Raw genomic sequence first — 27,199 nt, 5'->3', positions numbered from 1 at the left:
TTTAGAAGATGGTGCCAAATCTGCATAGAAAGGCCAGGAATCAATCAATCAATATTTCTTTCTTTTGTAAATTCTGTGAATGCAGGGGCACATTAGGTATATATCTGGAGCATTTCTGTAGGCTACATAATTTTTAAAAGATATTTGGGGGAAGTGCCCATTGTTTCCTACTTGTGAAGGATCAGAATTGACTCACAGGAGATTTCAAGAAGTGGAAACACAGGAGTGCAGCAATAATGCAGAGATTGGTGGCAGTCTAACACCTGTCTAGTACAATTCATCAATATGCTACAATACTGCTTAAGATAAATGATAAGTCACCAGCAGAAAATTACATTTGCAAGTGTTTCCACTTCTTGAGATCTTCTGTGAGTCAATTCTGCTCCTTCACAAGTAGAAAATAATTGGCACAATTCCTTCTAGAGTATTAAGTGTACCCACATCTCTGTCCAGGAAGCCCTCTGTGCAGAAGTCTGCTGGACTGCTGTAAACACTTCTGATGGTGTTATACAATGTAAGAAGCAGTGGGAAGTTTATGCAGCCTATATTTCATTTGTAGCAGGCTAAGCCTTAATAAGGTGTATCGGACAAGTAATCATCCTCCAAAATCTTCATACTTGGAGCAGTTCACATATTTGGCAGAAAGGAGTCTTGTATAAATAATGGAAGAACTATTATTTATACATTCATTCATATTAGTTAAATACATAACACAGCCATTACATGTATGCATTTAATAAGCATGATTTTTTTTTACTTAAAGAAAACAGGAAAGATATGATGGAGAACAGAAATCCTGCAGATTTTGCTGCATCGCATAGCTCATAATAGCCCAAATTACTCCCGCACCAAAAGTATGGATCTCCCACTGAATGGTGTGGGTCAAGCCACACTTGCAACATTTCTGCTGTGTTGGCATCATATTACTTCAGACTGTAGTTGGAGAGCCTTATATTTGAATGCTTCACTATTTAAAAAAAAATGCCTTATATCCAAAAAAGTGGCTTGTTTGTTTAGATTTTGTCTGACATGCTTGCATAGACTAACACGGCTGCCTCTTCCAAAATGGCATACAGGAGGCATTCTTGTGTAAAACAGCATAGTCATCAATGTGAGAACTTGCAGAGCATTTAGATAACTGCAGCCCATCCTCATACTAATCATCCTGCTAAGGAGCAGGATATTTTCATTCCTCATCCTTGCCTTCCATCTGATTCAACGTCGCAATGGGAAATAAAAAAGCCCATAGAAACGCATTAAAACGCAATTAATGCATTCCTATGGGCTTAAAACTCACCGTTCAGCGAAGATCCTCCATAGCACAGCCATTTCTGGTGCCTCTTAAGCGAGGAATCCATCCCAGAAAACAGTGGGCGGCCATGTTTTTCCCGGCGGCCATTTTGAAACCGCCGATCAGCGGTGCGAAAATGGTCGCTTTGTTATTATCGGTCAACGCAAAGCAAAAATACCCCATAAGGAATATTGCAAAGTGATCACAAAATCTTCGTCGCAAAGCAATTTCGTCGCTAAACGGAGCGATCGCTATGCGAGGCACCACTGTACTGCAAAAGCACTAGCCATTGGTTATTTTATTATGATATATAAACCAAGTTGCATATTTCCAAATGCATTTTAAGTGGACAAGTGAGTGGCATTATGCCATATGGACTGATTCTCTGATGTATAACGACATTTCAGACAGGCCTGCTTCTCTCTCAGTTTGGGTGAATCACTCATTTGGGAAAATGCATCATATATTCAGTCTTACATATGAATGTTTCCAAGAAAGTATTATATTATGTTTCATTCCTACATTTATAGCCTTAAGATCATGACAAAACATATATTCATAATACCAAACAATGGATTATATTTGACAAAACAGGCTCACCATCTTGCTATTTTCCAAAGTAGAATATTTGCTAGGCTTCAGTCTATGCCTCTAACTCTCAGCAGGTTCATCACAGCAGGTTGCACTTGCTCTTCAGATCTTGTCTTGCAATGTATTAATAACAGGGTAACAAAGTTCCTAAGATGTAGTGTCATTATTTAGAAAATCGGACTGTGCAGCTTTGTCAATGCAAAGCTTATCCTTTATTTCTTAACTTTTGGATGAGTGGAATAAAATGAAACCACGCTGGGCACTGGGCACGCAGGATCAGTCTGCTTTGAAGTGCAATATTTACATGAGACTGACTGAATACAGCACCTTTGTACTGTGTGCTGATTGAAAATTTTCCAGTTATTCAAACTATCAGTGTTTCAATCAAAAGCATGAAACTGGCTGATTCTTAAAACAGCAATAACCACCAGCACCTGATTATAATGGTCTTTGGACAGGAAATACTACAATAAACTATTGTTGTCACACCACCACCATCACCACCAGATTATTTTAATAGTAGAAACTGTTCTTCATGTCCCAACAATAATTACTATGTAAAGCAGGAATGTTACAATGGCACAACCCCTTTAGATTTCCCCAGCATTACTTTAAACCCCAACTGTATTTCATACAATCAACAACTCCAGGGAACGGACAAATGGGTGACACACCAATGGTTAAGCAGATAGGGCTTGTTAGTGACGTTTGTGTTAGAATTTGTCACATGGCAGGTTGTCACAATATGGGGTGCCTGCTGAGCAAGCAACACCTGTGGTGAGGATGACTCCAGCTCCTTGAAGGCAAGAGAAATGAGTATGGGAAGAAGAAAAAGCTGCAGGCATCGCTACTATCCCATCTTCTCCCAATTGCTATGCTTAGTATAAACAAATGGAGACAGCCCAGTAACTACCGTATTTTACTGTGTACAAGATGACACCTTTTCCTAAAATAATTAGAGGAAAATTTTCATTTTTTATCATTAATTCCTGACATGACATTCAATAATGACATTTCAGGTTTTATATCTAATTTCTGCTGGGTAATTTCTTTCACTATTTCCCACACCTGTGTCCAATAATTTTTGACTTTTTCGCATGTCCAACACATATGATAATAAGTTTCTGCATTTTTTTATACTTCCAACACATATTGCTGTTACCCTCTGACATGTTTGCTAGTGTTACAGGTGTATAATGCTATTTATAAAACATTTTGAGGATATTTTCTCTAAGGTTTGCTGGTTTAATCATCTTATAACTTTCTTTCCACATCCTAGTCCAATCATTGAGACCTATGTTATATACAAAAAAATTGCCCGTTTCACCATCATCTCTTTCACCCTCTCATCTTCTAGATCATATTCTAATAAGTATGCATACATTTTTAAATTATTTTCTTGTCAGTATATATGCACAGTCTATCCACCTATACTTTGCCCTCGAAGAAACCCACAGTCCTATCTTTTTTGTACAGTGGTGCCTCGCTTAACGGGCACCCTGTTTAACGATGAATCTGCATAGCGATGAAGATTTTGTGATCACTTTTGCAATCACATTGCAATGTTTTAAATGGGTAAAAATCGCTTTGCGATGATCGGTACCCTGTTTCGCTTACCGATCATAGCAAAGCGATGATTTTTTAACAGCTGATCGGCGGTTCCAAAATGGCCACTGGGTAAATAAAATGGCCAGCCACTGTGTTTTCGCGCCAATTCCTCGCTTACTGGGCAATGAAAATGGTGGCCATATGGAGGATTTTCGCTTAAAGGGGAGTTTTAAGCCCATAGGAATGCATTGAAGGGGTTTCAATGCATTCCTATGGGCTTTTAAAAATTGCATAGCGACAAAATCGCTTTGCAGCGATTTTTGCTGCACTGATTATTGTCGCTATGCAAGGCACCACTGTATCTTGATTCTAATTTCACCATTGACCACCAATCAACAGCCACACCCAATTTTTCTAACTCTTGTTTATCCTTTATCTTCTGTTCTTTAGTTAACAGATTTTCATATCTGGTCAGTACTCCTTTGTGGTTCAGCACTTTTAATGTAAATGCTTCTATAGGTGCCACCCACAATGGAATTTTCTTGTAGGTTTGTGCTTGAAATTTTTGTCATACTATCCCTAGGGCCTTCCTGAGGATATGTTCTCCAAAATGTGAGTGTTCCTTATGTCTCTCATACCATACATAAGCATGCCATCCCATTTTTAGAAAATGTCCCTCCAGTTTCATAAGTCTTTGGTTTTCTAAAGTTATCCATTCTTTAATCCAGGTCATAGCACAAGCCTTATAATATAGTAACCAATTCGGTAGACCTACTCCCCCCCCTTTCTTTCAGATCTTGTAGCAATTTAAGTTTTATTCTTGGTTTCTTAGGCTTCCAGACAAAATTTGATGTTAAGCTGTCTAGGTCCTTAAAATATTTAAAGTTCAATAGTATTGAGAGATTTTGAAATAGGAATAAAAGTTTTGGTAAGATCATCATTTTTATTGTTGATATTCTTCCCATAAATGAGAGTTGTAATTTGCTCAATTCCTCAAGATTTTTCTGAATTTCTTTCTGTATTGCTATATAATTTTCTTTCATTAAGTTGCTTGGCTTTTTTGTGATGACAACTCCTAAGTATTTAATTTTTTTCACCGCCTCAAAATCGGAGTTCCGTGCTAATCTTTCAACATCTTCTTTCTTTATGTTTTTGTCATAATTTTTTTAGAATTTACTTTAAATCCAGCCACCTTTCCAAATTCTTCTATAACTCTCAGTAACCCTTCAAGACTTTCCAAAGGATTTTCTAGTATTATCGCTAAGTCGTCTGGATAGGCTTTTAACTTAAATTCCTCTCCTCTGATATTAAGTCCTTTAATTGCCTCATTATCTCTAATCTGTCTATTAAGTATTTCCAATACTAAGATGGATAATAAGGGGGATAGTGGACATCCCTGTCTTGTTCCTTGTTCAATCTGTATATTTTCAGTTAAGTTACCATTAACTTTTATCTTGGCCACTTGCTTGCTGTATATTGCCTTAACTGTTCAGAAATATGTTCCTTCAAAGCCCATTCTCTTCAATAGTGACAGCATAAACTCCCAGTTTACATTATCAAAGGCTTTTTCTGCATCTAAGAAGATTAACATCATCTGCTTTTCCGGGTGCATTTCATAGTACTGTATTCCAATATGTCTATTATTGTCCTTATGTTTGATGACAATTTCCTTTTAGGTATGAAGCCTGTTTGGTCTTTATGTATTATTGTTTCAAGTATCTTCTTTAATCTTGTTGCTAAGATAGTTATGAAAATCTTGTAGTCAACATTCAGGAGAGAAATTGGTCTGTAGTTCTTAGTTTGTTTTTTGTCCATCCCTTCTTTATGTATTAGAGAGATATATGCCTTAGGGTTCAAAGTCTTTTACGTGGTGCACGATTGGGTCTGATGGGATTCCCTAGGCAAAATAAACATTGATCGTGTCCATCAGTCAATGGGCTTTTGGGGGGACAAGTGGAACACTTCTTAAAGCCCAGAGGGGCCATAAAATAAGGGGAAGCAGAAAAATAAAATAAAGGAGGGGGAATCCAAGAATGGAACAGAGATCTTATCTATGGCCATGCTTCACAAGACGAATAGGAACGCATTAATTAAATTTCAATGCATTCCTATGGGAAACAGCACTTCGGAAGATGAAATTTTCGCAATACGAAACGACTCGCGTAATGAATTAATTTCGTCTTGTGAGGCATCACTGTAGAGGTTGCCCTGAACACAGTGGAACCTACCTGTGAATACATACAGGGTGCCTCGCTTAACAGTGAAAATCCATTCCAGGAAAATTGCCGTTAAGCGAAAACATTGTAAAGCGGAAAAAAAACCCCATCGAAAAGCATTGAAACCCCTTCAATGTGTTCCAAAGGGGTCAAAACTCACCGTCCAGCGAAGATCCTCCATAGGGCAGCCGTTTTTGCTGCCTGTCTTGCGAGGAATCCGTCCCAGAAAACAGCGGGGAGCCATTTTGTTTACCTGGTGGCCATTTTTAAACCGCCGATCGGCTGGAGGAAAATTGTTGTTTTGCAAAGAATTGGTTCCTGAAGCAGGGAACCGATCTTCGCAAAGCGAAAAACCCCATTTAGACCATCGTTTGTAAAGTGAGGCACCACTGTATAAACAGTATTTTACCCATACAGCTTGGGTGCCTTCTTGACAATTAAGATCAGCAGAGGAGGCCCTCCTCTCGGTCCCATTGCCAGCACAAGCACAGCAGAGAGGGATTTTTCTGTGGTAGATCCCAGGCTATGGAATGCGTTTCCTCAGGAGATCAGGATGGCCCTTTCTCTTTCATCCTTCTGAAAAAAGCTAGACTCATCTCTTCATGCAGGCTTTTAAAAGTTACGACTGAGTCCCTGAACCCCATTTTAGCTGATAATTTTAATCTTTTTCATGTTTTCATTTTAATCATTTTAAATCATATATTGTTTAATTTGTCTTTTAATATTTAACTTTATTTTGTTTTTAATTGTGTAAATTTTAATGCTGTGACCCACCTTGGGTCCCTTTGTTGGGAGAAATACAGAATACAAATACAACAACAACAACAACCACAACCACAACAACAACAACAACTCCTCCCCCTCCTCCTCCTCCTCCTCCTCCTCCTCCTCCTCCTCCTCCTCCTCCTCCTCCTCCTCCTCCTCCTCATCATCATAATAATAATAATAATAATAATAATAATAATAATAATAATAATAATAATAATAATAATAATAATAATAATAATAATAATAATAATAATAATAATAATAATAATAATGTTTATATCCCCTTCTCTTACTCAGAATGAAGACAGGAGACAAAGTGATACTTGAACTTCTGCTTGAACCCATTCTAAAGCCTACACTTGAACATGTTTGATCATAAGCTAGGGTACCAGATTCAGAGACAACATTAAAAAAAAGACAGAACATTTGTGGCTTGTTTAACACCTTCCAATTACAGTGGGGGCAATCAGGCAGCATGTATGAGCACAGTGCATGAAAATGATAAATCAGCAGTTTTCCAGACTCACAGCTTATCATGACATGTCAACTCAGCCACTGTGCTGATGTATTTGAATGTATAAATAAAGTATATTTTGAAGCAAACACTAGTATAAATGCAAGGATTATCTTTTCCAATGGAAAATTAATGCCAAAGCTAAAGCTGCTACTCGGTCATTTAAGTCTTAATAGAAGCTTTCTGCGCTATACACTCAGATATGCTAAAAAAAGAGATGGCTGTGAAATCAACATTTTTCAAACATAATGAAATACAATTTCTGACCAGTAGGCAGTGAGACAAGTCAGAGCTGATTTACACTCTTGATTTGTGGAAAACTCACATTAGATTCATAATTTTCTCTTTGCTAAGATACACTCATAAAAAACTGAAAATATTAAATCCCAAAATATCAGAGACTGTGAAAGAAACACTTCAGAGAGTCTTAAGAAGGTAGTAAATGCAATGCTGTAATTTGATGTGAAATTCTTTAAAAGAGAAGAAATGTATGACTTCCTCCCTACTGCATTTAAGCACCATATTCCACTATGGTTTAGAACAAGGCACTATCCTACTTGAGAGTCATGGCAATTTTGATTAAACTTCTATTAAATATGTCAGGATTGTTATTAAAGTTCTCTGAACCCCTCTAGAGATGTATTATGATTTCATATATCTATGGACAGAGTGCTGACCACTCAATCCCCTTTCTGTCAGAGGCAAGCTGAAAAAGAATAAAAATTACTCTTGACACCCAGGGGTAATTTTATCATAGAAAAAGTAATAAAATATTAAATTTGGAAGTGTTTTTAAGCTTTGCTGTTTCATTCCTTGTTATATACCACATTCATATCTGACTCATTCATTAGTATGTAATTATCATACAATATCTTTCTTTCAAACTTAATTAACCATTCCAAAAGAAACTCTGACCTTGGGAGTTTTGTGCATATTTGTAAAGCCAATGGGAATGTTAGCAATATCGTTCAACTGAGAAATGTTGAGCACAGATTTAATGAAGTGTATACTTATATAATGAGACAGACATTGCTATGCAATAAACAAGGTTTAAAACATGTAGCATACAATCCAAATCAACAGTAACAATTCCATTCTTTGCACATGCACTACAAGGCAAAGTATCACACATTTCAGCCTGACCAAATTGACCTTATTGCTTGCCCAGGCAGAATCCTTGGCAACTGCTGCAAAGCATGGGCTCCACCCACCAATTTTCATGCAATTTAAAGCTTGCCACTGTGCAGGTGAGATCACCTGACTGAAATGAATGGAGTTTACGTCTGCATAGTACTGAATAATTCATTGTGCAAGCCAAGAAACTGTCCAATTTTTTGTGCAAGTGGACATCATGAAAAGGACCATATATGATAAAGATTTTCTTTACAATTGATTTAGACTTCTTTATGGTCACGCTTAAGTCCTGGTTAATAATCAGGCACCTCTTTTCCAAGCCTCCTAAGAATACATTTTGCAATCATTTAACCAAAAGAACCAAAATAATTCATTTAACCTTTTTGAATACAGTGGTACCTTGACTTATGAAAGTCTCCACTTGCAAATGATTCGAGTTATGAACAGCTCCGTTTGCAAAAAGTTGCTTCGACTTGCGAACAAAACCTCAACTTACAAACCTCCCCCCCCAAAAAAGGGGGGAAAACCCCTTTCCTGCCCCTTTTTTTTGACCTAAGTTCATCTTAGGTCAAAAGAAGAAAATTTTTTAAAAATTCACCCCCTAGGGGATTAACCAGCTTTGCATTAGTTCCTATGGGAACTAATGCCTCTACCTACGAACAGTGCCTCGATATACGAACGAAAAACAGCAGGTACGTTTTAAATGGTTTTCAATGCATTCCTATGGAAAAGTATGTGAGATTTTTCACATACTTATGCAACACTCCACCTCATCTGTCATGATGAATACCTTGTTGCCTTGGAGTAAAAGGATCATCTTGAGGTATTCCATTATTGACAATTCAAGAAGATACCTTTTTTTCTGAACTAAACTGCTAAACTGATTTTTTAAGGATCTATACTGCCCACAATATAGTGTTAGGAATGTATATACATGCATGCTTCTGGCACTGTATCTCAATGAATTTCCTCCCACTAGTACTGCTGAGGCGCCAACCATGGTATTTTTTATGTGCTTGCTAAAGGCTTGACCAGATCTTCTTTGACTGTACAGCTGAAGGTACTGTTTGGTGTTGAATTTTCTGATTTTTAACTGCTGAAGATTTGTATGTATTCTCAAGATGTTTTGGTTTATTAATTTTGGATCGCATACTGCTACAAGGCATACAGATTTTCTATATATGGGAACTATAATTTCAAAATCCTCATCAAATACCAAATATAGAGCAGATTAAAGCCTTTTCTCTCAGGAATATATATGTGTGACAATCACTTGTTCTACAGAATGTTTTCTGCAAGGAATAATACTACACAAGATTTTAAAATGAACAAACTGAAGAGTGGAGATCAATATTTCCTCTAATTTTTGGTGTTGCTGCACAGGAAACTCACCCCATGTGTGCGTGTGGAGGTGGGGCACCAGTTGAAACTAAATAAGCAAGAAGACCAGCTGCTGACGTGCAACCCCGATTGAGCTCTGTGTGAATATGCACACCTTAGAGGGAATGTTGGCTGGGATTAAAATCTAATTTTTTGCAAAACCCTCAAAGAAAAATGCATGTGTACCTGCACTTCTCTTTTTGTTCTAGATGGTGCAGATTCCTTCTTTTTTGTTACTGAGATCATTAATCTTAATATAGTTAACAGATTTAACAGACTTCATAGAAGCATAATCTGTTTTTAAAATAAAAGCACGAAGTTCTAACTGCAGCAGCTCGGGCAAGGGAGTGCCAGGAAAGAAAACATGACATGATGACCAGTATGGGGAAAACAGATTTTTATTTGTTACATTTAACAAACATTGCCACAGCACCAGTTAGTGGATCCAGCCATTGGGTGGGCCACTTATCCTGAATCCTTGGGGGAACATACCAGAACGTTAGACCCAACTGGGTGACCACCCATGCATAGTTTCCCTGCCACTTGGAAACAAGACTAGGATAACCCCCTGAGGATAATGCCCCTATAAATCTAATACCCCAAATCCCTTAAGAGAATCACTAGTGAGGTTTAGAAGAGTTACAGGCACATACATAACCTCCCAACTGGATTCCCTTAATAACCAGCATTACATTAACCCAAGAATGTTATGATAGGGGGGACTACTAGATCAATTGCAACCAGAAATGCCACAGACTTGTGACAACACAAAAACAAGAACATCATAAGCAACATTCAAAATAATCAACACCCAACAACCTCATTCCCCTAGCAGCACTGTGACTATTTGGAGGTTAAAGGGAAGGTAGCAAGTAACATTTGTAGCAGCGTAGGGAATTCCTCTATGTTTCCCAAGGGGACATGACCAAAAACTGTGAAGTTCAGGTCCGTCTCATAAGTGCCTTCACTCTGTGCAGCCAGCTCCCTTCTAACTAACAGGGGACAAGAGACATACTAGAGTCTATGTACCTACACAGCTTTCTTCAGAGTGTACTATGCTTCCAGTAGATGAGGAAAGCCACTTCCTTTCTGCTCCTATCCACTATCTGCAAAAAGGAAGCCAGGCTCCTACTTAAGGTGACCACTATAGCTTCAACAGAAGTGGTTCAAGTCAGAGTTTCAGCGATTTGTTTATTCACAAAAAGCCTTAAAAATTCAAGAGGGAATGAAATAGAAGTGGGGAGGATATCTCCCTAGCTGTCTCTTGCTCACAAAATATAACCCAGAATATATTCACAATCTAGCAGTTCCTACTACAGTGGTGCCCTGCACAGCGAGGTTAATCCATTCCGGATTAACCTTCGCTGTGGGAAACATCGCACTACGGAACACAAAAAGGCATTGGAACACATTAAACAGCGTTTAATACGTTCCAATGCCATAGAATACTCACCGTAGTGCGATGCTTCCCAGGGGCCGGCAGCCATTTTCGCGCCCTCCCCTCGCACAACGAGGGCGCCAAAATGGCTGCCATCAGCTGTCTGGCGGGTCCAAAATGGCCGCCGGAACAGCCGAAAGGGGCCGGGGCGCAGCGTTTTCGCGCCCTTGGTAAGCAAGGGGAGCGCGCGAAAACGCTGCCGGAAGCCCCGAAATGGTTGCGCGCAGCCATTTCGGGGCTTCCGCAGCGTTTTCGCGCGCTCCCCTTGCTTACCAAGGGCGCGAAAACGCTGCACCCCAGCCCCTTTCGGCTGTTACGGCGGCCATTTTGGACCTGCCGGACAGCTGATCGGCGGGTCGCAAAGCGAAGGCCGGTAAGCGAGCAGCTTACCGACCTTCGCTCTGTGAATTACCGCCTATATGGGCATCGTTTTGCGATCGCATTTGCGATCGCAAAAACGGCCTCGTAGATCGAATTCATCGCTCTACGAGGCGCCCGTGGTGCAAGGCACCACTGTATATATATGGGGAAAGTGCAGGACACAACTTCAGTAACAACCAGAACTCTATTAGTTATTTATGTTGGAATAAATGCAGTGATGTAAATTGCAGTGGCACTTTTCTGCTAGTCAACAAACAGTGCAACAAGTGGTACAGATCCTCATCCACAAAAGCTTTGAATTAGGCTGAATTTAAAATTTTTAATTTCTACAAATTAAAATGGGAAATGTCACTCCATATTTGAAAAGCCACGGGAGTGGGGGGGGGGAACACCTTCCCTGAGTTGTTTCCCTAAAGGTTTCTTTAGCCTGCAGGGATAATTCCTTTCACAGTTTAAAAGACCGCAGACCTAAATTTGATGCACATATACAATTGTCACATTACTATGGGTGCTCTCTGGACTGGAACCTGAATAGTCATGCCTCAAAGAAAATCTACTGAAATCAATGTCAGGATCCACTCCTGTATCTGTACCACCTCACTTTCAATGGGATGTGTAGTCAAAAGGTCACAGAAATGTTAATTCCATTGCATATTGCATTGCACATATGGATTACCATCCTAATAGAGACAGAAAGTGCTTTTGTATAAGCAGTTGTTTAAAAAGGGTCGGTGTAGATAATGTGAATCCAAAGTGAGTAGTGTCCAACCAAAAAGATGGTGATTCAATAATGGTAATAGCAATCCAAAACATGGTTAAAGGCAGTTCAAGGTCAAGCATAGCCATCTGTAGGATCACTCTGCATTTATTTGGAGCAGGGTGTTTAGCACTGTGCTGCTTAATGTGTGGAATGTTCTTCCCTCTCTGACATGCTTTTTAAAACATGCTTATGTTTGAGATATTATGAAAATTCATCTCTTTACAGAAGCCTTCCCTGTATACCATATAAATACTATATATTAAGCTGCATATTGTTTGTTATTGTGTATACTGATTGTCCTTTTGTGTATTACATATACTGTATTGTGTATTTATATGCTGTATGTGTTACATTGTTGCTGTGCAAATTTCAAATCCAAGTTTATAAATATTTGTAAATAAATATATATATGCACAAGTACATGAATACATGTATATATGCATGCTCGCGCGCGCGCACACACACGCACACACACACACGCAAAGAGATTGACAGAGCATGAGCCAAAGAATCCAGGAAAATGGTAGTAAGGTCCACAGTCAGTCTTCAGGCCACTTTCTTGTAACTGTAGTTCTTCAATGGTCATTATGAATTCACACATTGGGGTCTCTTAGTACTTGTGCTATAATCCTCGAAAACGTCTAGGACTTTGTAAGACCAAAACCTCACTGTCTTTCCCTAGCAGACAATCCTCCCTCAGTTCCCCATCATAAGCTCCTGACACAAGAAGAGCAGATCACACAGATGACCACTTGAAGAACCACAGCTACAGGTAAATAGCCTGTCCTACTTTATTGTGGTCTCTCTGAATCACACATTGGGTGAATAGCAAACTTACATCCTAATTGGTTATGCCAAGAGAGATGAAAGGACAGCTCTTCCAAAAGAAGCCTCCAGCTTAGCTCTCATGTCCAGACGACAGTACTTCAAAACATTGACAGCTGGGAACACATGGCAGCTGCACATCTCTCAGGAATGCCATAGAAGTGGCCACAACCCTGGTAGAATGGCCACTCAGGCAATGGCTGACCAGCCAACTGGTATGTAAAGTCAATAGTGGCCACAATATACATAGACAGGTGATAAGGCAAAATGGTCTGACTCTTTTTAGGGCCCAGTAGCACAAATGAAAGTTTAAATAAATTCTAAAATCTAAAATCTAAATGGTCCTGTCTGTGAGAGCTAGAAGGCCTACACATGTCCAGCAAGTGCCAGGCTTTCTCCACATCTGATGCTGGGTATGAAAATAACATGGGCAAGACTAATACTTAGTTAACATGGATGTCCAAAAGCACCTTAGTCAAGCATGTAAAATTGGGAAGTAGTGCAACTTTGTATTTGCAGAACTAGAGGAAGGACCAATCATGTCATAGATCACAGAACTCTCTGGCCCTTCATGCTGTCATTATAGTTACCAGGAACAGTAGTAATCATCATGTCCCATCAAGTAAATTCTGATTTATGATTACTCTCTTCAGGATTTCCTAGGTAGAGAGTACTCACAAGTGTTTTACCATACTTTTCTTCTGGGGGCTCCCTGGGACTGTGACGTTTGCCCAAGGCCATACAGACTGGCTCTGCTAACAGGAGGCACAGCTGCGAACTGAACTTCCAACCACTGGCTCTGCAGCCAGATACTTAAATCACTGAGCTATCAAGCTAGCAAGATCATCTTGAATACAAACAAACAAATGTCTGCCACAGCCAGAGGCTGAAAGGATGGCTTCATAGGATGAAATGTCACCCTTGTTTGAGGATGAAAAGTTACCCTCAACTGACTGCAGACTGTTCTTATCTTTTAGAGGAGCTGGGTCCTCACTAGGGGAACTAGACATCTATGGAGCCTGAAAAAGTCCAAGGTAAGTATACCAGATGGGTCAAAGATTGGGGCTGGCTTTGACATTGAGGGCTTGGTTTCTCAATCTAAAAAGAACTTACTCTTCTGACCTGTGCCATCTCCATCATTCCATATCAGGTGGTCAGGGTCCTGAGACTACAACTGCCAATACCAAGGGCTGACAGAGGCCTGATGTCAACAATTACCTAATTCTAGATGATCTTTCCAATGTCGAGGCACTACGGGAGACAGAGATTAGGGGCCCATTTGGCAATAGCCACCTTACGGCTCTGAGCCAAGGGGAGGGAATTCTGGTAGTCATAGTATGCTTCCCTTTCTGTAGCAAACACTTGACATGTGTCAGTGTGGTGGTGATAACCAGTTAGAGTTGGGTAGATGTCAGTTTTGATAACTTCATTTGCTAGGCCCGCTCCTTGAAACTGACATGTCCTATTGGCACTGAGGTAGGGCAGGGAGTAAGGAAGAACTGCAGGAGACTTCTGACTCTGTCACATTCTCTTTGCCCCACACAATTAAGTGAAAGACATTGAGGACAAAGACCTTGGCTATGATCCTAACTCTTGCTTTTTCCTGTCCTCTGTCCTGAATTCAGCCCCCCAATTACTGAACTTCTCAACAATATAGTGAACTTCTAAACGGAGTTTAAGAGGCACAAACATTCCTATATGGATAAAGCAGAAAATCCGTCACCATGTCCCATTTCCATCATCTACCAAAAGGAGGCAGCAAAACATTTCTTTCTTCAACTATTGTGGTATTTTATGCAATGTCTGTGATAGTTTTTATGGGTCCGATAGTGCCCCACCATAAGCCTGGAACAGGCAGAATAAAAAGTGTTTTAAATCAAATAAATATCTTACTAGTGTGTATTACTGGTAACCATAACAATAAACATTACAAGCTTAGTGAACATTTAATTCAATGTTCTCCTACCTGGCCAAGGTCAGGATGATTTAATATGGGAACTTTTAGACAGACGGGTTTCAAACACCAGCACTCTGGTGCCCTTTAAAGTTATAATAAGACTCTCTTTGGAAGACACGAAAAGGAGAGTTATGTGACATTAATTGCATTTTACCCAAGCTTCATCTTACTCCTCACATGCATTTTACAACCAGGAAATCTACAATCAATAACATTGTGCAGTTTGTTCCTATTTCCTCTACTTATTTTTGTACCATCACGAAGTAGTGATAATAAACCATGTGGAAGAGGACCTAAATCTTGAGGGTGGTTATTTCTTCCCATAAGCAAGGCCATAACTACGATATGCTCTTAATTCTGCTAAGAGTGAAAGAACCGCATCTGGGCAACATTAAGTCCCAGGTAGTACTGCACTGAAGCTGAAACGTCACCATTAATGTTCTTCAAAAGTGAGCATCTTCCTAAAAGATGTAACAAGTTGTTAAGTACCATTTATTTCTAGCCGCTAGAGAAGATTTATTCAGACTACACAAAAAGAAGGAAAGAAGGATGAAAGAACAAAAGGAAAGTTTCTTTTTTTCCAGTACTTGAAATGAATGGGGAGCAATGCCAGCCTTCATTCTGCTGACAATGTGCTCATAAGTACAAAGCTATAGCTACACCCAACAGTATCTTTTTATATATTTATTTTTCTGACTATGTATTGAGAATGGTAAATTTTTTGGTCTTAATATACATGCTAGAGAATCTGTTCCTCACTTTATTTCCTACTGAAAGCAGATTTTGCATGTACAACAATGTAATGCATGAACAGGCATTGACAGTAGTTTAGTGCAAAGAATTTAAATTACACCAGGTACTCTCTGAGTTCAAATTCCTGGTCAGACATTGAGGTGCCTGAGATAGGTCACTGCTCTTCAGCTCTTTTTCTCTCTTTCAAATGAAATAACAAGAACAATAAATTAAATAGTACAGAAGTATTTAAGAGGTTTTAAATGCAGCAAATACCTTCCTCCAGTATGCACAAAGTAGGATCGAAACTGCAGTAAAGCTTCAATCTGTACTACACCTACCAGAACTATCACAATGTTCAATATTGGGGAAAACACCTCATGTGACCACCCTCATCATACATCAAATCAGTCTCAAGAGCAGTAGGCAGAATGAGGCAGTCCATGCTTATAAGGAATTCTAGGTGGCACAGCATGGCAGAAATGATGAACAAAGGTGATAATTAAGGTGCAAAGTATTTCCACCACAAAATGTAAAGTATGGGCAAGAGATATTTTGGATGATGATGCCTTTTTCAGTAAAATAAAAGGACAAATATTCAGAGTCAAGAGGAATACAAAGTTGCTAATTGTGGGTGCAATCAGAAATTGTTTTACTGTTGAATAGTAAATAAGACAACAATTTTTTTTTCTTGCCACAAGGAGAGACAGTCCTGGAAAAATTCTACATATGTGTGTGTGTGTGTGTGTGTGTGTGTGTGTGTGTGTGTGTGTGTGTGTATGCACGCACATATATATGTATGTATATGTGTATATTTATGTGTATATGTGTATATGACTCTCTTAAGGTAGCCATATGCCTCGTCATCTAATTAGTGACTCCGGAGCTGGAGTCCCGAAGGCAGCATGTGTCGTTCTGCCAACTCCTGCGACATTGCTGGAACCAGTTGTATTGGCCCTTGCCTTTCCATTGGACCATTTCAGCAATGTGGAGAGGGGGGATCTGCTGCTTGGGTAACAGCCTATCCTCCATATTACCTTACCCGGGCTTCATGTTCTGGAGAGGACACTCCTCAATTCAGAGCATGTTACCATAGTCTCTTGAGACTGAAGGATGCCTATGCTATGTGTATATTTATGTGCATGTGTGTATGTGTGTATGTGTGTGTATATATATATATGTACACACACACACACACACACACACACACATACATACATGAAAAAAGCACAATAGTTTTGTTACATGAAATTCAGTAATAGTAGCATTAATTGGGTTGTTTGCATCTTTATGTTCAATCAGCCTATCCTTTAGTGCTTACTGTGAGTGTTTAGCTCCCTAAAGGGAAAAGATGTTAAATTTGCTCAGAAATATGTTAGTGCCGCTTGTTGGAATTATGAAAAATGTATTTGAGTTCTCAGTCTTGCACTGAAGGTGATATATTACGGAGAGAATGGAGAATCCTGACCAGTGCCCTGCCATAAATTGAAACAAAATTTCATCATGCTTCTAGATGTAATATTAATATAGAGAATATTGTTAGCGTCACAGATCCTACACTCAAGAGACTGACCAAGGGAGACAAATGTACACAGACATAATGTGAGCTATAAATAAGTAAATAAGCACTGGTGATGTTAGTTCCATGTTTCAGAGAATATCATATGATATAAGCTAGCAACTGTTCTTGGCTTATTAACATACAGATTTTTGCATGATTTCATAAAATATGAGATTATTTGGGCTTTGGATTTTTAAAAACAAATTACATGTTAAAGAAAAGGAAAGTGAACTAGAATAAAGAAAATCTGATTAATTTGTCAGTTTTCTCTGCACGGACAAGCCTTTAATAAAAGTGCACTGACAAATGAAGGGGAGGGAAATATGTTATAGAAGTGAATTAATAATCTTTCCAGCAGGCTTAGAGGAGGCAAATAACAAAATCTTGCACAATTTATTGTATAAAAATTGGGCTCTGATGATATAATACAATCTCAAGATAAGAACACTTTAGGATCAAGTCAGTGAAGAGTAATTAAGATTATTCATTTGTGATGCAACGATCCAGTTTTCCTGAATTATATATTTACATTTATGAGAACTCATCTAACATAATTACATTTATTCCTTGGGCATAATATTGGTATCTTGGGCAGTAGTGAGTTTTAATTTTTTGAATGCTAAAGACATTATGTCTGCTGAACAAATCTACTCCCTACCAAAACAAATTCCATTTCCTGATATATTAGGCTGAGAACCAAAGACTTTATAGAACACTGTGCACTCATTTCTTGCACAAAATAAATTTAATATAACAAGTGATATTCCACACTGCAGGTATCACCGTCTCACTCTTTAAAGAAGAAAGGAGAAAGTCAACAGTAGCAAGCATCTAAAACACTTGCTGCAAGAAAATCTTACTAATTGTAATCAGTGGATATGAACCCCTCCACATATACACAACATCAGAATCTCTGGATGCTTTAACAACAACAAAAATCAACAAAAAAGTTGCCATTTGTAGTTGGATCTTCTCTTTATTATATTATATTATATTATTATAGTACTATTGTCCCACGTTTAGACCAGAGGTATTCTAAGGTGGCTAGCTACAAATAAAATCAAATTCAACAACAGATCAGTAAAAACTAATCAAGGAATAAGGTTGCAGCCTATGCTGGATGGGGTTATACTCCCTCTGAAAACACAGGCACAGAACTTGAGGGTGTTCCTGGATTCATCTCTGTGCCTGGATGCCCAGGTTTCAGCGATGGTCAGGAGTGCCTTTGCACAGTTAAAACTAGCCAGCTGCACTCATTTCTTGAGAAGTCTGATCTGGCCACGGTGACACACACTCTAGTTACATCTTATATATTATTGTAACATGCTCTATGTGAGATTGCCTTTGGAAAGTGTTCAGAAACTTCAAAGGGTGCAAAATGTTGCTACCAGTTTGTTAACTGGGGCTGGTTACAGGGTACGTGTAACACTCCTGTTACAGCAGCTCCACTGGCTGCTGATCCATTTCCAGGCACAATTCAAAGTGCTGGTTTTAACCTACAAAGTGCTGGTTTTAACCTACAAAGCCCTAAATGGTTTGGGTCCAAGCTATCTCAAAGACTACATTTACCTTTATGAGCTTGCCTGGGCATTAAGATCATCAGGAGAGGCCTTTCTCTCCGTCCAACCATCCTCATAGGTGCACTTGGTGGGGACACAGGAGAGAGTCTTCTCTGTTGCTGCTCTCAGACTCTGGAACTCCCCACCCACGGGAAGCCAGGCTGGCCCCATCTTTACTGTCTTTCCACAAGCAGGCAAAGACCTTTCTCTTCAGGCAGGCTTTTTCTTAATGACTGGTGGTCTGGGAGAGGTTTTAAATGGATTGCTGTGCTCTGTGGTTTTAAATGTGTTTTAGTATTGATCTGTGGGCTAAACCGCAGAAGCCTGTGCTGCAGGGTCAGAAGACCAAGCAGTCGTAAGATCGAATCCACGCGACGGAGTGAGCGCCCGTTGCTTGTCTCAGCTCCCGCCAACCTAGCGGTTCGAAAGCATGCAAATGTAAGTAGATAAATAGGTACCATCTCGGTGGGAAGGTAAACAGCGTTCCATGTCTAAATCACACTGGCCATGTGACCACGGAAAGATTGTCTTCAGACAAACGCTGGCTCTATGGCTTGAAGAGCGGGATGAGCGCCGTCCCCTAGAGTCGGACACGACTGGACAAAAATTGTCAAGGGGAACCTTTACCTTTACCTTTACTATTTTAATGTAACACTTGTTTAATTCTTTTTAAATATTTCTATACTTACTGTTTTAGCTTTTAAATACTGTTTTAATGATGTAAGCAGACTTGGGTCTTTTTGGGGAGAAAGGCAGCATAGAAATATTTTAAATAAATAAAAAGAAATAATCAAATAACTAGGAGACTAACAACAAAACCAGCAACACTAAAGTAACAGAACTAGTGACAGATAAAAGAGAGATAAAAACCTGGATTCCTTTTATTATTTATTTATTTATTTATTTATTTATTTATTTATTTATTTATTTATTTATTTATTTATTTATTTATTTATTTATTTATTTATTTATTTATTTATTGTCATTGTAAGTATATACACAGTATATCCATACAATGAAATTCACAGACACCCAGAGACCAGACACATGCACACACATAAAATTCCCCAAACACTCCCCACCCACTAAAAAATCCCCCAACACTCCCGACCCACTAAAAGTCCCCACTAAAAATACAAACATCTACACCGCAGGCCAAGTAACACAGTCCAACTAACTACTCACTATTAGTGGTCTTTAAGCTCATTATTAAGTGCAATTATAGCTCTGGGATAAAAACTATTCAGAAAATGTGTGGTCCGAGTCTTAATTGTTCTATATCTTCTGCCAGACAGCAACAGTTCAAAAAAGTTATAAGCAGGATGGGAAGAGTCTCCTCCTCAGACAGCAGGATGTGAAAATGTCATCCAGGGTTGGTAGCTGGAGCCCGATGATATTCTGGGCAATTTTAATGGTTCTCTGTAGAGCTTTTTTGTCTGCTACAGAGCTACTCCCAAACCATGCCAGAATGCCATAGGTTAGGACACTCTCAATGGTGCTACGATAGTATGACAGAAGTAAATGCTGAGATAAATTTAACTTTTCTGAACTGTCATGAGGTCACAACAAGTTCCTATTGCACTTATCAATACTCAACAGGACAATCACACTCCTGGGAGAGGAAGGAATGGATTCTGTCTTCCATAGATAAAAATGCTATTAGGAAGTCACATTTGTAGCAAACCAGCAACTTCTACAAAGGATGAAGTGGGAATTATTTGTATGGTTCCTCTCCTAAATACTCCAACAATCTTTCAAAGAAGGAACTGCTTTATAACCCCTCTAGGAACAAGAACAGAGTTCTCTAGCACTTTTAAAGACTAAAAACCTGATTAAATTGCAAATGTGGGATTTAGTTTTATTTTATCTGTTCTTATTTTAAAGGAAAGTAAAACAGAAAAAAGCATAGTTGTTACCTATGCATTTAAATTACTGTCTGCTTTGATCGTTATGCAGGTTTTGGAGACAACAGTGCTGGGCCTCCACCACTATTCAGATCAAAATATGAGCTCTTTTGAAAGCAGGATATAGATGTTTTAATTTTGTTCTATGCCACAAGATAGTACAAAATCAAACTTTTGAAGAGAAAGAGAGGACTATGGCTGGGGAGGAAAAAGTAAGCTGGTTTTAGAGGCTGCAATATTGCACAGAACATGCTGAATTATTGAAGGGATAAGGGTGTGGCAGACTGCCCACACGTCACTCCTGTCAGTCATTGTAGTGCTTTAGTGCAGGAGCCTATGGCAGGACAGAAGGGGCAAAGTCAACAGAACTGGGTGAGACAGAGAGTCAGTTAGGAAGTGATTGTGAAGTGTTCAGACAAGATATTGGAAAGTTGGTGTGTTAGAGAATATTAAAGAGTTAAAAGGAATTAGGTATACATAGACAGAATATATTGAGACCTTGATTAAAGTGAATGTATCCAAGAAAGCTTACTTTTAATCAAATCCACATTTATTGAATGAATAATAAAAGAACAGCCTTGATTTTTCTTCTGTAATTTACCTACCAAACCACAAATAAACCTTGTTATATCTGGCAGCAATAGTCTGAGATTCATAATTGGTACAGTGAGGGTAATACCCTCTGGTGGCAGCGAAAAAGGGTGAAAAGAACAAGTCGTGTCCAAAGGCGAACCCGTGAGTGGGAAAACAAACAGGGGATACTGGGTGCGCGACAAAGGGGGAAAGTTCCCCCCCCCAACAGACATAGTACTTCTTTTCCACAAATCATTCACATAATTGCTACACTGAGAGCTATTATGCAAAACAGAGTACTGGGATGACAACACCTGTGGCTTTTCACCTGTATTCCTCTATATGAATTGAAATAATGCCTCAGTGGGTCAGCACAAAATCACTTAGTTCTAAATGGTTCTTAGATTCTGTTGTTCATTGGGCCATAGCTAGAGAAACTATGGTCATCCACCTGTTGAAAACTCCTCCTCTCTCCTGCTCCATTTGGCTATTGATAATGGGAATAAGAATGTGATAAAACCTGGAGGACTAGAAATTTTCCTATTCCTCTACTGGACTCTGTTAAGACAATTAAATGTTAAAAAAGGTAGGAACAATCCTTGACAGAGAGGTAATACTACCACCTAAATCAAGTGCTGGAACTATAGATCTTTGTATCTCCAATGAGAGTTCTTCCAAGCAGCCTGCAATAAAATGTTTCTGTGGTGTGACATCATTGTATTGAGCATTTCTCTGCACCTTGTTCCACATCATTACCTGCTACTGATGGAAGTAGAAAACAATTACAGTGGTGCCTCACTTAACGAGTGCTTCGTTTAACAATGAATCCACATAGCGATAAAGATTTTGCGATTGCAAAAGCGTTTGCATTGCGATGTTTTAAATGGTAAAAAATCGCTTTGCGATGATCGGTACGCTGTTTCGCTTACTGATTATCGCATAACGATGATTTCCCAACAGCTGATAGGTGGTTCCAAAATGGCCGCTGGATTATAAAAATGGCCACCTGCTGTGTTTTCGCTCGGATTCCTCGTTTACCGGGCATGAAAATGGCCGCCGTATGGAGGATTTTCGCTTAAAGGTGAGTTTTTGCTCATAGGAATGCATTAAACGGGTTTTAATGCATTCCTATGGGCTTTTTATTTTCGCATAGCGACAAAATCGCTTTGCAGCGATTTTTGCTGCACGGATTATCGTCGCTATGCGGGGCACCACTGTACTGTATTCAGGAATCAAATTGATGATGGGATTTCTAGCAAAACACTACTAGAACTCCAGTTTAGGCATTAAGGATTAGCTGTGGCTACTATACTAACAACTAAACTTGAAAGCCAAGCTGTCATTTTGCAAATGAAAACCTCTTATGGAAAATAGCATGGCTAAAAGAATCAAAAGACTGTATGATCCCTAAGCATTGTTGACATAAATGATCCTACATGTCACAACAGAGAGGAACAATAATTGTTATGGAGATATCATCCTTGGTACTTGTCTCATATTGCGTATGATAGGCACTTCTATCTGAAACACAAATGAGCAAAGCATGCTCCAGAAAGGTCAAAATACACACTCTTCAAGATTCATTTTAAAGATGAAAGAGAGGAAATTATCAAAACAAATTATTATGAATGTACCTTTCATGGTTTCCTTCTGTTATATGATACAAGCGATTAGCACCTCCATCAGCACATGCTCTCAGAACAGCTGGAAGGAAAGAAAGAAACTGTCAAGAACGAAGTTGCTATCATAACTAAACAACACCTTTATTTATTTATTTATTTATTTATTTATTTATTTATTTATTTATTTGATTTTTACCCCGCCCCTCTAGACCATGTCTACTCGAAAATCCGCACCTCCTTGCATTTCTGTGCCAGAACCTCCTAAACAAAGGGTCAGGGAACTTTTTTACCTTTTACCCCCTAAAAAATTTATATATGCTGACATTACCCCCTTGATTTGAAAGGAAGGATCTTGGTCACACATGGCCAGTTGAGCACCGCCGCCAAAGCCTCACCGCCCAGGCCGCTGCTTCCTCCTCTTCCTCCTCTGCCGCCTGGCGGAGCCGCACTCAGTCCTTGGCCCCGTGGGGCAGCTCACTTTTTCCGCTGGCAGTTGGCTCCTGAGCAGCTGTTGAAGAGCAGCAGGTGGCTCACCCTCCGAGGGCATCCAACAGCGCCTCCCGCTCAGGCACTGATAGCTGCTTGCTGGGGCGGCCGCAGACCTCGCCGTTGAAGTGTCATGACAGCTGGTGCAAGGAGGGCAAGAGGCTCCGCCACACCAGGTTGGCCAGCGTGGAGGCTCTGCTGAAGGAAGCCGCGTGGCCAGGTGAGTGCCGCTGCTGCCCAACAGGCTCCTCCGGGGATGCGGCGTGGGGCAGCGGCCCAGCACCAGGAGGCTGAGGCTGACCCAGGCCACCGTCATGGCCACGTCCCCCTCTGCCACGATCCACCTCTCGAGGCGCTGGAAGGAGAGGCTCCTCCTGGCTGGGGTGCTCCAGCCACTCACCCCGGCCTTGACCTCCGCCATGGCTGGCCCTGCTGCTGCCTCGGCTGCCGTACGCCGCTGGCCGTCATCTGCCATAGTTTGGTTGCAGCCAGGCTGGAGAAGGGGGCGATTGGCCTGCCGGGGACCCTACCACCGGGCAGAGGAGGAGGAGGAGGGAAGGGGGTTAGGGTCATGTCCTCATTACCCCTAGGATTTTCATTTTTACCCCATTTGAGGTAATTTACCTCTGTTCCCTGACCACTGTCCTAAACATACAATTAAGCAACTACAATATTGCCTTTCATCAGAGCCTCCAGGGGGGTTACAAAATGTTGGTACATAAATATGTACATTATATATATCATATACATAAATATAACATAACAATACATAAAAATGCATTTTAAAAACTAAAAATCTAATAAGCATTTTTGCCTCATGCTGAACATTTAACAATATTAGCACCAGACAAGCCTCTGAGAAAGGAATTCCACAACCAGAAAGTTGCTATTCAAAAGCAGTATCTCTGGTCACCACTTGCTAGAATTATACAGTAATCATTTGAGGACGTGACACTATCAATAATATGCAGGCACGGAAAGCAAAATGCAAAATTTAATGATCTGCCCAAGGTTACCAAGGAATTCAAGGAGATAGATCAGACTGAACTGTGATGGCTTTCTTGTTCCTTGTGGACTATGAAGTTTTTCCTCTTCTCATTTTCTGTTCTGAGCATTCTCCCTATTTAATTGCATGAGCTATGATGAAACTGAATGTATGAAGATATTGCTCATATTCAAGATGAATAATCATTTAATTAGCTAACATTTAAACAGTTAGCTAACTACATTTTTAATGGAAACCATGAATAAACAGTCACACACATCTGTAGCCATTGCTGAATAAGTGTCTAAGATTGCACAGCTCTAGCAAGTACTAAGGGTTCAATTCTAAACCTTCCAAAAAGGGAAACATCACTGCTTAGCTGCAAAGTTCCTGGCATATTCCTGCCCTTTTCATATTCCCCATGGCAAAATACTCTGGCAAAGGACATAACTTTATTTATTTCTCCACCAGACAGTGGCAAGTAATAATCATTCCTACTTCAAACGTGCTTCAAATACACACCAATCATTAGGTATTTCCTATTAAAATATCACAGTGCTCCACAAAGCCTTCTGCTTACACAGTACCTTTTTTTTGGATTTTTTTAAAAGTCATCTGGAATGCATTTTTTTTAAAAAATACCAGGGAAAATTCTAGTGATTCATATACGTTTCTCAGGCAGGGAAATGGCAATCTAATAACCCACATTAAAATGTTTGCTTTACATTAACAGGATCTTCAAGAGATGTCCCCACATATTTACTCATACAGTGGTGCCCTGGATAGCGACGATAATCCGTGCAGCAAGAATCACTGCAAAGCGATTTTGTCGCTATGCGAAAATAAAAAGCCCATAGGAATGCATTAAAACCCGTTTAATGCATTCCTATGAGCAAAAACTCACCTTTAAGCGAAAATCCTCCATACGGCGGCCATTTTCGTGCCCGGTAAGCGAGGAATCTGAGCAAAAACACAGCAGGTGGCCATTTTTATAATCCAGTGGCCATTCTGGAACCGCCGATCAGCTGTTGGGAAATCATCGTTATGCGAAAATCGGTAAGCAAAATAGCTTACCGATCATCGCAAAGCGATTTTTCCCATTAGAAACATCACAATGCGATCACAAAAACGATAGCAAAAATTCGTCGCTATGCGGATTTGTCGTTAAACGGGGCGCCCGTTAAGCGAGGTACCACTGTACTTTCAATTGTTATTTACAAATTATTTTAGAAGGTGCTGATCTTTCCCCAGTCCAACGCTATGTAAAAGAAAAGTAATTATGATAATACAAAATCTTCAGATATTCTTCAAAAGAAGAAATTAAAAAATATCTCTACCCACTCCCTCTATATAGTCCACAAATCTGTATACATATGTTGCATCATCCTTTAACCACAGTTGACTTTTTCCCTCTGAATTGAAAGCCAGTATTTACTGTTTCTATCTCTTGGCTAGAAAAATGTCAGTGACACAATGACACAAATGTCATTTGTGTGCTTTCATCTTTTGATTTTATTGTACTTATAAAAGTGTACGAATGAGTGACAATTTAAAAAAGCTTGGAAATATGAATTGCAGATATCTTTAAAAGCAATTATTTCAATCTGACAGTGAGATGCATATGTCTGAGTGCTGATGGTATTTCTAAGGTTTTTAAATTAGGTTGTTTATTAATTTAGTATGAGCTTGCACAAAGTTCAAGATTTAATTTTGATTGTTTTTCTTCCTTCATCGCCTGTTTCTTTGTTTGTTGCCCAAAGCGGTGAGATTGCTTTTTATTACCAATAAGACAAGGAACGAGTATGATGGAATGCCCAGTTAAAAGTTATTTAAATTGCCATTCTGACTTTTAATCATACAGATTTTTAAAACTGAAGAAATTTCTCCATATTGCATAACCTGTTACAACACACAAAGGGAGATTCTTTATTCTCAAATCATAGAAAACTGAAAAGCACTTGGCTTTTCCCTCTGAATTATGAAAAAGCACATTTAAAAATTATTACTTTTCAATTAAAGGTACTGTGGACTGCACAACTATTCACCTAACTGAACAACCACCAGGGACTGATGGCCAGGAAATAGTTTCACAAACTTCCTGACTTGGGTTTTACTAGAACTACAAAACCAGAGAGGTTGGCCTGCTGGTAGCATTAGGTGATCTTTAATTAGTTTGATGAATCACAATTCATTGTTAGCCTTATATTGACTATGTCAACATGGATTTCAACTTTGGAACATCATGGGGGTAACAAATGCAATTATACAGTTCTTTACTTGAAGAAAGTGCCACCAAACCTCTTCTACCAAGTTGACATCAACAACAGAGAATATGCAGCAGGCTCATGCACATGGAGTTGTGTGGCATGATTCCTCTGTTTATAGCTAAACAGGAAGAAAATGGAAGTCTCTTTTCAACTCTAAATCCAATGCCTCAGTGAACTCCAGGGATGAGAAAAGTTTAGATGGGGTGAAAAAAAGAAAGAAACAGATTCAACTTCTCCACATCATACCCTTATTATCAGCATAGCAAATTAACATTCTGCAAGGCACTTCTAAAAATAGAAGCAACCCAAACAAAAACGTATAACTTTGTAATTGGACCTTGGATCAACACCAAATTTGGCTTAGATGTAGCATACAGTCTGCTCCTGATGGCTCCCACATCCCCATGTAGAAACAAGATACCAAATTTTTCTGTGTATAAGATGCCCCCATGTATAAGACACACACCCCACTTTCCTAACCCAAAATTTCTTTCTTTGCAAGAAAATGGAAGGGGAAGGCAGGAATCAAAATGCAAAGAACGTGGAGGGGGAAAGTTCTGCTCAGATCTTGCAAACCAACAGCATCTCATTAGGTTGTTCACTCTTCCTTCTGCCCCACCCCCTTCTTACCAATATTGTCTTTTCCAGAAAGTTCTGTTCAGGTCTTACAAACTAACCGCTGTGGATTTCTTTATTGATACAATCTG

At 39.4% G+C, this 27,199-nt stretch overlaps 1 protein-coding gene and 1 long non-coding RNA gene across 2 annotated transcripts in view; one reads left to right on the top strand and one right to left on the bottom strand.

Annotated features, from left to right (window-relative positions):
- Nucleotides 1-22,834, bottom strand: part of LOC110090022 (uncharacterized) — a 306,902-nt gene extending 284,068 nt beyond the window's left edge. The window contains exon 1 of the mRNA XM_073003739.2: nt 22,767-22,834. The gene's annotated coding sequence lies outside the window, so the exon portion shown is untranslated. The remainder of the gene's footprint in view (nt 1-22,766) is intronic.
- Nucleotides 1-27,199, top strand: part of LOC144583534 (uncharacterized) — a 252,631-nt gene that overhangs the window by 84,547 nt on the left and 140,885 nt on the right. The window lies entirely within an intron of this gene.

The sequence above is a fragment of the Pogona vitticeps genome, chromosome 6, assembly GCF_051106095.1.
Source record: "Pogona vitticeps strain Pit_001003342236 chromosome 6, PviZW2.1, whole genome shotgun sequence".
Taxonomy (NCBI): domain Eukaryota; kingdom Metazoa; phylum Chordata; class Lepidosauria; order Squamata; family Agamidae; genus Pogona; species Pogona vitticeps.
Note: the sequence above shows the minus strand (reverse complement) of the source record. Positions and strands in the feature narration are given on the sequence as shown.